This window comes from Chamaea fasciata, unplaced genomic scaffold, assembly GCF_029207755.1.
Source record: "Chamaea fasciata isolate MVZ Bird 193981 ecotype frontalis unplaced genomic scaffold, bChaFas1.0.hap1 SCAF_6, whole genome shotgun sequence".
Classification (NCBI taxonomy): Eukaryota; Metazoa; Chordata; class Aves; order Passeriformes; family Sylviidae; genus Chamaea; species Chamaea fasciata.
In genome coordinates, this window is record NW_027094091.1 from 68,384,121 (window position 1) to 68,396,284 (window position 12,164).

The following is a 12,164-nucleotide window of genomic DNA, read 5'->3' on the forward strand; positions in this document are numbered from 1 at the left end:
AGAAAGCAGCACAAGTATGGTCGCTTGGCACTTCTGAGGAGCTCAACTGGAAGAGTCAGTCATTCAAACACATGGAAGGTTAGCTTAAGCTGAAGGGTGTCCCATTCTCAGCCAAGGTGGTCTCTGGCTAGTAGCACAGCCAGCCTGCCACGTCTATACCTCCCAGGAACTTAAAAGCACCTTCACTTCTGTGTGATAGGGAGGGAAGCTTTTCTGATAAGATATGCCTGATGGTGTTTGCACAAACCTCAATCCAGCTTCTTCTGATACTTACAAAAAAACCTGGCTGTAAAAACCCCAGATTTGGGCATACCATAGCTGTAGAACAGGACCAGACACATGGAATGGCAGTGCATTCTTTCAAGGTAAGAACTTAGCAGTGACAGGAAAAGGAAACTGATGTACACTGTTCTGCAGCTTACATGCAAGGTCTGCTTCTGCAGACTGAGCTCCTGAGTTGGTTCAGGGTTTATTTGCAGCCCAGCCACTGGACATGTCAACACTTGGCTTTTACCACAGAGCATGGATGGAAGTATCCATTGCAGGGTTTCTGGTCGGTTTGGATTTTGTGTGTGGGGGGGGGGGTTTGTAGTGCATGTGTGGTGGCAGTATTAATAAGATATTTTGGTATGTTGCAGTTAATACTCAGTTTTCTTTGCCGGGGTTTGGAGTGATTGTGACAATTCGTTCTCATAACAATATAGCACTGATAAGTAGATCTAATTGAACATGAAATAGTCAGTTTTCCTTTTTAGTCACTACTATAAATTCATTTTGGTTTGTAATTTAGCAAGAGAATACAGACTGAGAGACACTGATCTAAAGGGGAAAGCTATTTTTGAGCCAGATGAAAAGGAGATACGTGACAAACATGCAGTAGTATTGCTCAAAGTACAGTCAAAGGTGCAGTTGTGAAGCCCACCGTGAATGTTGTTGAACAATTTCTGTTCAGAAAAAACATTGTCTTCAGAAATGGTAGCAACCCAGCAATTAAAACCCCTGAGCAAAACTATAACCCGAAACAGCTGAATAGGTGATGCAAGAGCCTCTACTACATTGATCTCTCCAGGTTTGAGACTATTTGGCTGCTGTCCTGTTATATTTGTACTGTATTCAGGAGAGCCAAGCAGTTAGTCTACGTTTGTTAGTGTTTAAAACAAGAAAGTGATGAGTTTTAGTGCAGACTATCTGTAGTACCTGCTCCTGCAGTTGCTTTCAGTATAAGCAACTCTTCCAGTTTACTTTCTCTGGAGAGATACACATTGTCTGTTTAATCATGACCAGGGATTAAAATTTAAGACAGTTGAGATGAACATTTAAAGTAACCTTGGCTTAGATGCTGGACAGCTTGTGCCATGTTTTGACATTAGTTCTGATAAAATCTTAGGGAAGTGAGAAGGGTTGAAGCACCTCCATGCCGTTGTGTTTCTGCTGAATAACATCCACTACCAATTCTAAAAGTCTCTGCAGACCTGTGAAGAGGGAGCTGCTTTGCAAAGTTTCTTGCTCTGCCAGCATTGCTCATAGGTAGCTTACAAGGTCATAACTAAACAGCATTGTCAGGGTGAATAAATCTGAGCAAAACTCTAAAGCTTAAAAGCGAAATGCTGAAGGCAAGTTACTGCACTCTCAGGAACAGTTACTGATGGGATTTGGCTGATTATTACACAGAGTGTAGCCATGTGAGCAAGCCAGGACAGGGTGAAGGCTTTGGGAGGGCACAGTTTCTGTCACCATGCAGCAGATCAGTACTAGATAAGAAAATGAAACCCTTAATTAAACTCAAGTCCTGCTGATTTGTGAGTGAAAGTTATCTGGTTGTCTCTGCAGGCAGAATTGGACAAGGCTGGTACTTTGAAAAGTTACATTAAGGGAATTCACTAAAGTAACATTATTAGAGTGTATGACAACTCTAAGTAGACAAACACATTTTTATACTAAAGTAAGTTGACAGCACTTAATACAGAAAGTTAAAATATATATTTTTTTTTCTTAGGAAACACCACAAAAACTTACCAGATAAGACTACAGGAAGTGATACATGCAGAACTTTAGAGGAAGTAGTCAGTTCAAAAAAGGGTCATCCTAGAGTTGTTTTATCTTTCAGTGTTGCAAAATTTCTTAAAAATTCTACCTGGAAAGGATTAGAAATAGAATTAGTAAAATCTCCTTCTGATTTTTACATTTTACAGGTACTCAGTTTTTTTTGTTCATTTTACATGGGAAACCCACTGTTAAACATAATGGACAAAAAATCCCAGATCAAGTCATGTGAACTGAGTAGTTGCACCACTCAGAGCATTGTAAATTGACGCAAAATTCTCTCCAAGTTGGCTGAGCCTTCTGGGGAATAACCCTATGCCTCAGCATTAAGCTGTCAGTTTGTCCAGGAAAAGTTGCAAGCTGGGATACTCGAGGATTTGCTTCCTGGTGAAGGGGTGACTGGGGGAAAGGAGACCTCAGGGTTTGCAGGGTGCAGACTCCCAGGCTGACATGGACTGACTTAGACCCATCCAAGGAGTGCACCTGGGACCAGTGAGGCCAAACAAAGGATTAAATGCACACAAGGTCCTTAAAAAAATCCTAGATTCACCCAGTGTCCGACTCTGGCTAAAGGGATACAAACAGGGAGTGCTATAAAAATCTAAATTCTCTGCTGTAAAAGTGTTGTTGTAGGACGCAAAAGAAAGATGAGAGACTCCAAATGTTTGGAGGCAAACAGCATAAAAGGCTTTATTGTCTAAAAGGCAAAGAGCATAAAAAAACGGCTTTATTGTCTAATTCTTACTACCTTTTATAAGGTGTTCCTGTATAGACTTAACATGACTGGTGAATAGCAATGACACCTCTCTAATCCCATTGGTTAAACTAGAGAAACAGCAAAACACCACCTGGAGAAAGATTGTTTTGAGAAGAAGTTTTCTTGAGAAATTTTTCCTTGGGAAAAAGGTAGCAGCTGCTAGCAGGCTAAAATCTCTCAGACCCAGAAATATCAGGCCCACATAAAAGTATAGATTCTCTCCAGTAAAACTCTGGAGTGTTATCATCAGTGGGTGATGGTGGGAAGTCTGCTCCTGTTGCAAAGAGCAGTCAGCAAAATCCCTCTGGCATTTCGATCCATTTGGACACCAGTGAAGGGTATCTATTGAATATCCCGGGGGTTTCCATGTCAACTGGATGGTTCCTGTGTCACTCGCTGTGCATGGCAGTGCGTTGTTGCTTTGGAATTACATGGCTTGGTGACAGCCAGCGCAGCGGGGCCCGCAGGGAGCTGCTGCACAAACTGTGCGTGGCAGTGGCACACTCAGCGCTGCCGGTACCTCACAGAGTCACCTCTCATCTGAAGCATGGTGACACTCAACTGTCACCACGCTTGTGCCCCAGTGCTCAGCACAGAGAGGGGAGAGGGGCCCCATAGGCTGCTGACAAGACTTGGTGATGAGCAGATTTGTCCCTGTTTTGCTGTACTAACACAAAGTCAGCAGGGAGGGAAGCCCCCAAACCATGTTGGATAGCCCATTGGTGCCCAAGCAGGGACAAAACCAAAGTCTAGTGAGAGGCAGTCAGTTTTGTTGGGGTAGACAAGAAGTACTCATGTGAGGAACAATTTTAGCCTTTATGTTTATAAAACTTACTGCTTTGGCTTTCCGAAGACATGCTCAAGCCTCCCTCCATGAATCTGATGCCTTCTTTTCCAGCTGTGCTGTCAGCAGCACTTCCTCAGGCTGACCTGGCTTTGGCACTGGGGGAGGATAAATTACCAAACTCACATGAGTACAACAGCATGTCTCACTGGTACCTGCTGTAAGGCAACAGATTTTGTGTTTAGGGAGGGTGGGAAACTTCCTCACTGCTGCAGTGGTGCTCCAGTGTTAGACACCAGAGAATGCTGCTTCTGTGTCTCTAACGTGACTGCTTACCAAGGTCCACTGTCCAAACCCTGCTGTCTCGAGCCAGGTTGCAACTTGGGTACTGAGTGGCAATCAGGGACTACACAATTTTCAAGTAATCCCTACTGTTGTCCAGCCCGTGCAGCTCCCTCGAGCTAGGCTGCCTCCCTGCACTTCCTTGGGCAGTGTGCTCAGCCTGCTCCCTCCCTAAGTGCTGTCCCTCCACCGCAGATGAAGGGGGGTCAACCAGCTGACTGGACGCGGTTAAGATTTTTCAGGGCCAAAATCAGCTTAAATGGTTCATTATCAATTATATGTCAACTTAATTGGATCATTTCCTGTAGGAAGAAAATATGCTCGGTTTGTGCGCTGGGAATCCAGGAAGCAAACTATTAGACCTTTAAGGAGGTGGAGGGAGGAGAAATGCAGCAAGTTATCATTAAAAGAATTATTCTGATTAAATCAGTCATCTTATTTAATCCCCTTGGATGGTCTAATTTTCAAGCTGCACTGGGTGCAAGGTTCAGAACTAACGCTGCGCTATGTTTTCCATGTGATTGAGACTGAGGAGATAGTTTTGGGAATTACTGCATGTAGTTGTTAAAGGGAATCAATGGCCTGGAATAGAAATGCTTTCTGCTCTACCTTTCACTGCTGTGCAGCCCTCAATTTGACATTCTCTGACATATTACAAACCGTATAATGTTCTCCTGGAGCACAATGAGCTTGATAAGCCAGCACCGGCACTGACACGACTCTGGTTAGAGTGAGCGTGCCTGCACCCTGTGATTGGGATGGGACTTGTCAGCCAGCCCTGCACGGCTGGCAGCTCTCTTACATAAGGGATGCTTGTACAACTGGCTCCAAAGGAAGTAGTCACAGGTCCAAATGAAATCCAGCAACTCCTTAGTGAGAAGTTTCTTTGAGCCAGATTTTTCTTACTAATTAGAAAAAAAAAAATAAATGGTCCAAACAACTTTTTTTCCTGTTATGGAAAGTAACAGTTTGTCTTGATTCCTAGTTACATTAGTTGGTAAGTAATGGTTTTAGGGTTGTTTTTAGTAATTGAGGGGTAAAGGTTCCGATTCTGTTAGAATACGCATCTCATGACCTGCAGTTTTGTCATCTCCATTTGCTTTCCTCAGTGGCTGCCAATGAGGTGCTGCTCAGCCTTGGTGTAATTAGAATATTCTCACTAACCTAACGCCGCGCCAGGCTTCTCTTGGGTGGTGATTTTATGCAAGACCATATGTCTCAGAGATTTTTTTAATTTAGATAGGGGACAGGGTAGCAGCCTTCCTCTTCCCCTCGCTCTTTGTTCACGGCACTGCTGAGCAGCGTCAGGGAGCAGGCCAGGCTTGGCAGCGAGGTGTAGTCACGAGCACAGATGTTTGGCAGCAGAGAAAGGTAGGACCCATTAGATATTAACTGCTGCAGTTCCTGCTCTCACTTTGTGGGAGAGAAGCACCAAAATGGTGATTCCTTGAAAAGCATGTGTTTCATTCCAAGTCACCCTGAGTTGATTGCCTTCCGTCTAGTGTGAGGTGGTCCTGCTGCCTTGTGCATTTCTGCACAGATCGGCACTGGGGAAATAAATGACAGCAGTTGCTTGAACACAGCAGTGGCACGTGATGTGAAACCAACACTAGGAAGAATGAAAGGCTTCACTTTGGAAATAGTTAATTTCAGGGAGTTCAAACATTAATTGCTATATAGGTAGGCTGGCCTGTCCAGAGCCTAAGGTAGGCTGTGGAGGTCTTTCTGACTTAAAAAGTTTGATTAAGGATTAAGGTTTGAGTGTAATCACAGAAATCAAGAGCTCTACTTAAATTTATTTCCTCTTGTGACCTTCTCCAAATTTTTTTTTGTTAAAACCTAGTTCTGCCACACTATTCGGGGGCATAGGTACTATTTACATTAAAAAGCAATAGCTCATGAATGAGAAACCTGTATCAATGCCAGCCTACATACACCTTAAATTCTTCATCACGTTGATTTCACACATGCTGACTTTACATGCCATAAGAGTAACTTGATTCAGCTCAAAAAATCCGCTCAATGCACAGTCAGCATTTCATTCTCTAGAACAAAACCGGTGAGTCCAGCAAACCAATTTAAACACCTCCTGCTTTACTTCTCTTTCCTTTTTACTGTCTTAGCAGTAGTGGAAAAAAAAAAGTTTTGAGTTAAAAAGAAAAAAAAGGAAGCAAGCTGCCAGTAATACTTCTAGGTGACTCATAGAAAAACAAACCCACATGGAGACATGGAGTAAGCCCAGTCCTGATTCAGCCAATTGGAAGGAATGAACCAGAATAGTTTTAGGAACTAAACAAAGCACCTGGGTGAGCTCAGCTAGACACAGCTAACTGAGCACCAGTACAACGCTGCCTTCATCATCGATTCTTCTGAGGAGTTCCACAGCCCCAAGCGGGGATGGGGCTCCAGAAGGCATTAACTCACCAGAGAATGGCCTCACTCAACAGCAGCATTCTGTAGACTGGGACAGCTTTCCACAGCTCTGATGTGGGCTTCTGAACTCCATCTACATGCCCTGCTCCACCTGTATACACAGGAGCCCTGCTGTTGCCTACCATTTAAACAGCTGCCCCCTACATCCAGTGGCATTTCTGAGCAGCTAAACCAGGAGCCCAAAGGTGCAGGCAATTCCTCATTAAGAAAAGGTCCACAACTGGCAGTCGTGGAGGCTTTGCCTGCATGTGTAGATCCACCTGAGGCATGCAATGATCCAGGTAGATTTGAACACTATGTTATCAGGGCCCTTTCAGGCATCACCTTCCATTACTGCCCCCCACTTGCCATAAATTTATCACACTGGCAATCCATGTGTTGCAGTGACAAGTACATGAGCGTGCTTACCACTGTGTCTTGAAATACATATCCTGATGAGAGGATGTAGCTCTTGATGAGGCTGGTTTTGTGGTTACCTGAGGGAGGAGCTTGGCACAGTACAAGAGGAAAGCACATCCTCATGGCGTGTCACACCATCAACAGTGTTTAGTTTCTAGTTCTGTTTTCCTTGAGGTTACAGCTTTGTTCACCAGCTGTTCTGTTTGTAGCATTTCTAGGGAAAACTATAGACCCCATGTTTGGGAGGGTGAGAGGAAAGAAAAGGAGTCTCCACAGAAAAGCTACTACTGCCTGCAGCTCTGAGACTGCCATGCAAGGGGCCTCTCAGGGCTGTGCTGCCATCTCTGGCTTGTGCACACTCACTGGGCACAGTTTGGCTGGCAGTGTGTCCATGGACTGTGCTTCAGGACATAAAACTGCAGGAACATTATCTGTGCACACACAAAGTGTAGAAGCGATCTTGTTTGCGCTGTTGGTGGGTTTTGCACAAGCCTTGCCATACGGCACTAGAACAAAGATGAGCTTTTAAAGGTGAACATTTTCTTTTCTTTAAAAAGGGATTCTGGAAATAGCAAGTTGGATGCATTTGTTCTGCTGCAGAACATACACTTTTGTTCAGGGGCTCATGCTACCTTTCCCCAAAAATCACAGCAGCCTGATTTGGGGTCAGCTTCCGGTGAGCACTGATGTAAACAGAGGTGCAAGTTTGAATGGATCCATAGGGAGGAAAGGCCACTGGTGTCCCTAGAAATCCTTAGTTGTTTAGAGTCATTAGCATGCTAATTCTAACCAAAACGTGTCAGCAGCTGTCTCCTTCCAGCAGTTCCCAGTTATTCTGACCTCTGTCACAGGAAGCAAATGCTTTATACAGCCATAGAGCATTTTCAAGACTTGAAATCATTACTGTGGTTCAGTGAAGAATCAAACTGTGATGATGACCTACCCAAACCCTGTATGTAGTGTACGGTTCTGGGCAGGAACAGATGCCATGCAAGTTATGATTTATGGTGCTGCCTGCTGCCAAAAACTTTTGAACTGCATACGGGGCTAAGCGAAACTGAGTGAGGTTACAAGACAAAGTGACACTTAGCGTATCTTGTTAATTGTCTCTGTACGGTTGGGCTGCTCATGGTTTGTTACTAGTGCATTGTTCTCACAATTTCACAGAACACAACCTTCATTAGAGTCCTGGAAGGGAAAGCTGTTGTTTGTGTAACACTGTGCCTCCTGGTACAGCTCTGTTCCACAGCATGTGCTTAGGGTATGGCAGGCCAAATACTCAAAAAACTGCAGGAGCCATCCTACTTTGCTTTTAAATAGTGAGAATTTGTAAGAGGCAGGAGCAGGGGTGAAAAAAGTGTCCAGGCAGAGCCAGGCTTGGTCTGTGACAGGTTAAAGAAGTCCTGGAAGATCCACAAAGCACTTTTCCACAAGAGGAAACATTGCATAAAGCAGGGAAAATATTGCTGACAAGACAAAATTGATAAACAGAGGTGGAGTTTGCAAAGACCATGAGCAGTGGGGAGCTTGATGTCAGCCTGTTAGTTGGCTGCCTTTGTGCAGCACACTGCAGGGACATCTGCCCTTTCAGTGCTGACGTCAGAATTTGTGTGTGGGGTGTTTCTGCAGCTCAGAGCTGACAAAACCTGAGTGTGTGGTCAATTCAGATATCTCCAGGTCTGAAACAGGCAGTGTTTCTTGAACAGCTCTAGCGGGAGGAAGTGTGTTAGTAATGACAAAAGTGGGTATCCACTGATTTAGAAATGGTGAACTGAAGTTTGTGTGAGCCTTCAGGAACCTTTTAGTGGGAGGTGCATAGAAAGCCATGGGGGCAGAAATGGATTTTAAGTACTCGTTTACAATCAGATTGGTCTGGGAAAAACATAGTAGGTGAAAAGTGGGGCCACATGGAAAAGCTGGTAAAACTTTTGGTAATGGATAAGTGGATCTGATAAATGAACTTCCTCAACTGTTTTAAGAAGATTTACATGTGTGCTTACTTGTAAGCCACTGAAATAGCCTGAAGACAGGTGGTTTAAAGCTTCACAGCCCCAGTTGGGATGGCCATGGTGTTCCCAGAGGAGCTGGGCAGCCCAGCAGCTGGTTGACAAGCGACCCTTTCAGCAAGGAAAAGCTAAAGCTTGTTTGGACTGGTAGGACCCAACCTGTGCCAGCAAGTTTGCATCAAGGGTGAGTTGGCTTAGGAGTGCCCCTGGGTATCTTGGATACTTCTCTTCTTGGTAACTTCTGCTTTCAGAGGTGTTCTGAAATGATTACCCTGCTTTACTGAGAAATGCTATAGAAACTGCACAGGGTCCACTCAAAAGCCGTAAGAAGGAATTTCACTGAAGGGGTGGGAGGCTGCCCTGCATCCAACCATCCCTGCAGAGCAGTGCCCGGCAGCAGAGTCAGCGCGGAGCACAAGCTGCATTTTTGCCACTGGTTCTTGTGCTGGCTGCTCCAAGATCTGGCCCTAAAAACCACCAGGATTTAAAACCTGAGATGCTTGGTTGCTGCTGCTGCAGTGTGGCAGCAATGTAACAAGTCCTGCATATAGACAAGCTACAGAATCATTTCCTCAGCAGTCTGTTGCGTTGTTGTTGAACAAGTGGATGTTTGGGGCCTGGATTCCGTGTCTCATTTTCTTACAGTCCAAGAGACTGACTACCTAAGAACAGAACTACTACTGTTAATGAGCTCACAGCTGTGGTCACTTCAACTCCAGAGGCTCTGGTTCCAGCTGAAACCAGTCCCGCACTGCACAGGTCACCTCAGAAGGCAAAGAACACCCTCTAGTCTTACCACAGCTCTCCACTTCTGAAGCTGCAAGACAGCAGGACAAAGGCTGACAGGTTTCTGCTCTATTTTGTACTTGGGTTTGTGGGGAATTGATTCTCTCTGGACAAGCCAGCACTGTGAGAAGAAGGAGGTTAGGGAATGAGGGAAAAGCCTCTGTGAGCCTGGGAACAGAGTCCTATATTTGTGTGGACCTCTGGAGACAAAGCGGATGACATCAATTCTCAGAATCTCTCCTTGCATGCTGTGAAACTAAGGCAATTTGTCTTATTTGAATTTATTTTTTGTCAGCAGCATGCTTAACTATCCTGTCCAAGGATGGCATTATAGAGTTACTATTTCAACTTTTCTAGTGAGCAGTAGGTTTCTAAATAATGAATTTGCAGTATCTTGGATTATCCTGAACTGGAAAAGAGGGAGCATTGTATAGATTTTTGTGGAGTTTGTTTTGGTCTTGCTGACTTTGCAGCCCAGGTTTCCATATCAGCATAGTTTAAAGTTAGTTTTAACTTCTAAAGGACAGGGACACAAAGGCATGTTCAATAATGCACGTGGATCATAGGGAAAATGGGTAAGATGACTTCACATCAGTTCTCCCCAGGGGAAATAAAATTTGTATTGGAGTGCTGGAGTGCACTGTGCTGGCTGGAAGGAATAGCTTGTGTGAAAAGGGAAAAAAGATTTAAAACAGATAGAAAAGAGTGAGTGGGAATAAAGAAAGGTGTCAAGTTTCTGCACCTTCTTCTAAGATGTGCAAATATGTTCATTTCCTCCACACATGAAAGCACATGCAGTAATTGCTGTATTGAAAATATTCTCAGTTTTCCATGGTGGTGTCAGAATCCTTGTAAGCCAAACTATACACATGGTTGGTGCTCAGGAGAGCTCGTGGGCTTGGACCCTGTCGATATGATGGCTTTTGTTTTGCTGTGGGAAAACTCAGTACTGAACAATGTTTCCATGTTGCTTAGGGGGAGCTTTGAGGAGAACCCAGAGCATAAGTAGAGATTAAGCAAAGAACTGTATCTATGTGCTTCTGATTGGCTCTGAGGCTTGATGTCTGCTTTTTAAGGTAACTTGATTGTTAAAGGGAGGGGTTTTTGAGGACAAGGCAGATTTCTCTACCATTATAATTTTTTTTTTTCAAGTGTGGACTATCAAGAGGCATTTTGAAGGATAGCAAAGAACCTGATAAACTTACAAATCTAAATTTTAGTAGTTTCAGAGGTTTTTTCACCCAAATATAGGCTTTGTTTGGGGGAAAATGTTAGAATTAGGCCACCCTTGCAAAGAGAGGGTCTCTAAACAGTACAGCTTGCTTAAGCTAAGCAGACGATGGCAGTAATAAAATTATGAAAATTTACTGTCAAAGCAGATATTTCTAGGAGCAGTATTAACACCCGGTATTTTCTGCCTTGGCCAAGAGCATGTATGAAAATGAATTGCAGGAAATCAGTATATTCTGACCCCTGTGTTGAAATTTGCTTTTGTTCATGATTTGTGGTCATTTTATCTACACCATATTTCAGCTTGGTTGGGGTTATTGTGTCTGCCCCTCCCAGTTTGTTCTTAAATACAAAGGTAGTTAAATATATCCAGGTAGGTTTGTTCCTGATTTATATTGCATTTGGAAGCACAGTGTTAGAAAATTCACCCTGGGATGTAGTGAAATTAGAGAACCACTGTTTGCAAGGGAAGTCAGGTCCTGGCCCACACTGTCATTGCATCTCCCTGACCTCCAGTTCATACCACTGACCCTTTCTCAGACACTGGACAAATGGGGCCAGGACAGGGGTTGAAAGGCTCTCCCTCTGAAAACAAGATTACTGAATTCTGTGCCACCTGCTGGATCTGTGCTTCACATCAAGCTGGCCTCTAGCCTCAACCTCACTTGAGCTGTTTATCTGACTCCTCAGTGAAAAAAAACTGAACATGCTTTTATAGCAAAGGAATAAAATGCTATACAAAATCTTCTCTAGCCCCCAAACAAGCCATGGGAATTTTCTCTCCACACTGCAATAGGAATCACAAGGCTAAAGCCCTGTTTTGGAAGCAAGATCCTCAGCTAATACGAACTGCTTGTCTTGCACTGAACTCTGGGCTACATTCTTTCATAAGATCTCTGCTGCTGTGTCTCATCCAAATGCATGTTCTTGCGAGGTCTCCATTTTTTAAAAATACTACTTAGTATTTAACATGGGTTTTAAAGCACTAAAAAATTAATTTGTGCACAGCAGTTAGTGGAGAGAGAGGCAAGATGGGAAGTGTTCAGTGAGGCAAGATGCTCTCTTTCTTGGAGCTTGGTGACTTGGTTACAATGATTACATGATTGTTTCTGCTGGGCCTGGATATGTAGCAGCCTGAACCACTGGGAAGCATTACAGAATGTAAGGAGTCTTATCGAGAGGAAGGCAGAAGTTAAGAGTAAGACAGAGGGACATTCCTAGTCTGGGCAGCTCATCAGCAGGCACAGGCCTGGCAAATGGAGATAGAGAGGGGGCAGTAACAGGACTCTGTGCTGTGCACATGATTACAGGGACCTGAACTGATGCCATGGAATGTTTACGGATGCCTGCTAAAAATACCACTTACAACAGGGAGAACTAAAGT

General features: G+C 44.0%; 1 protein-coding gene across 2 annotated transcripts in view; it reads left to right on the forward strand.

The window, feature by feature from the left end:
- Positions 1–12,164, forward strand: part of ANTXR2 (ANTXR cell adhesion molecule 2) — an 80,276-nt gene that overhangs the window by 12,908 nt on the left and 55,204 nt on the right. The gene's annotated exons all lie outside the window — the stretch shown is intronic.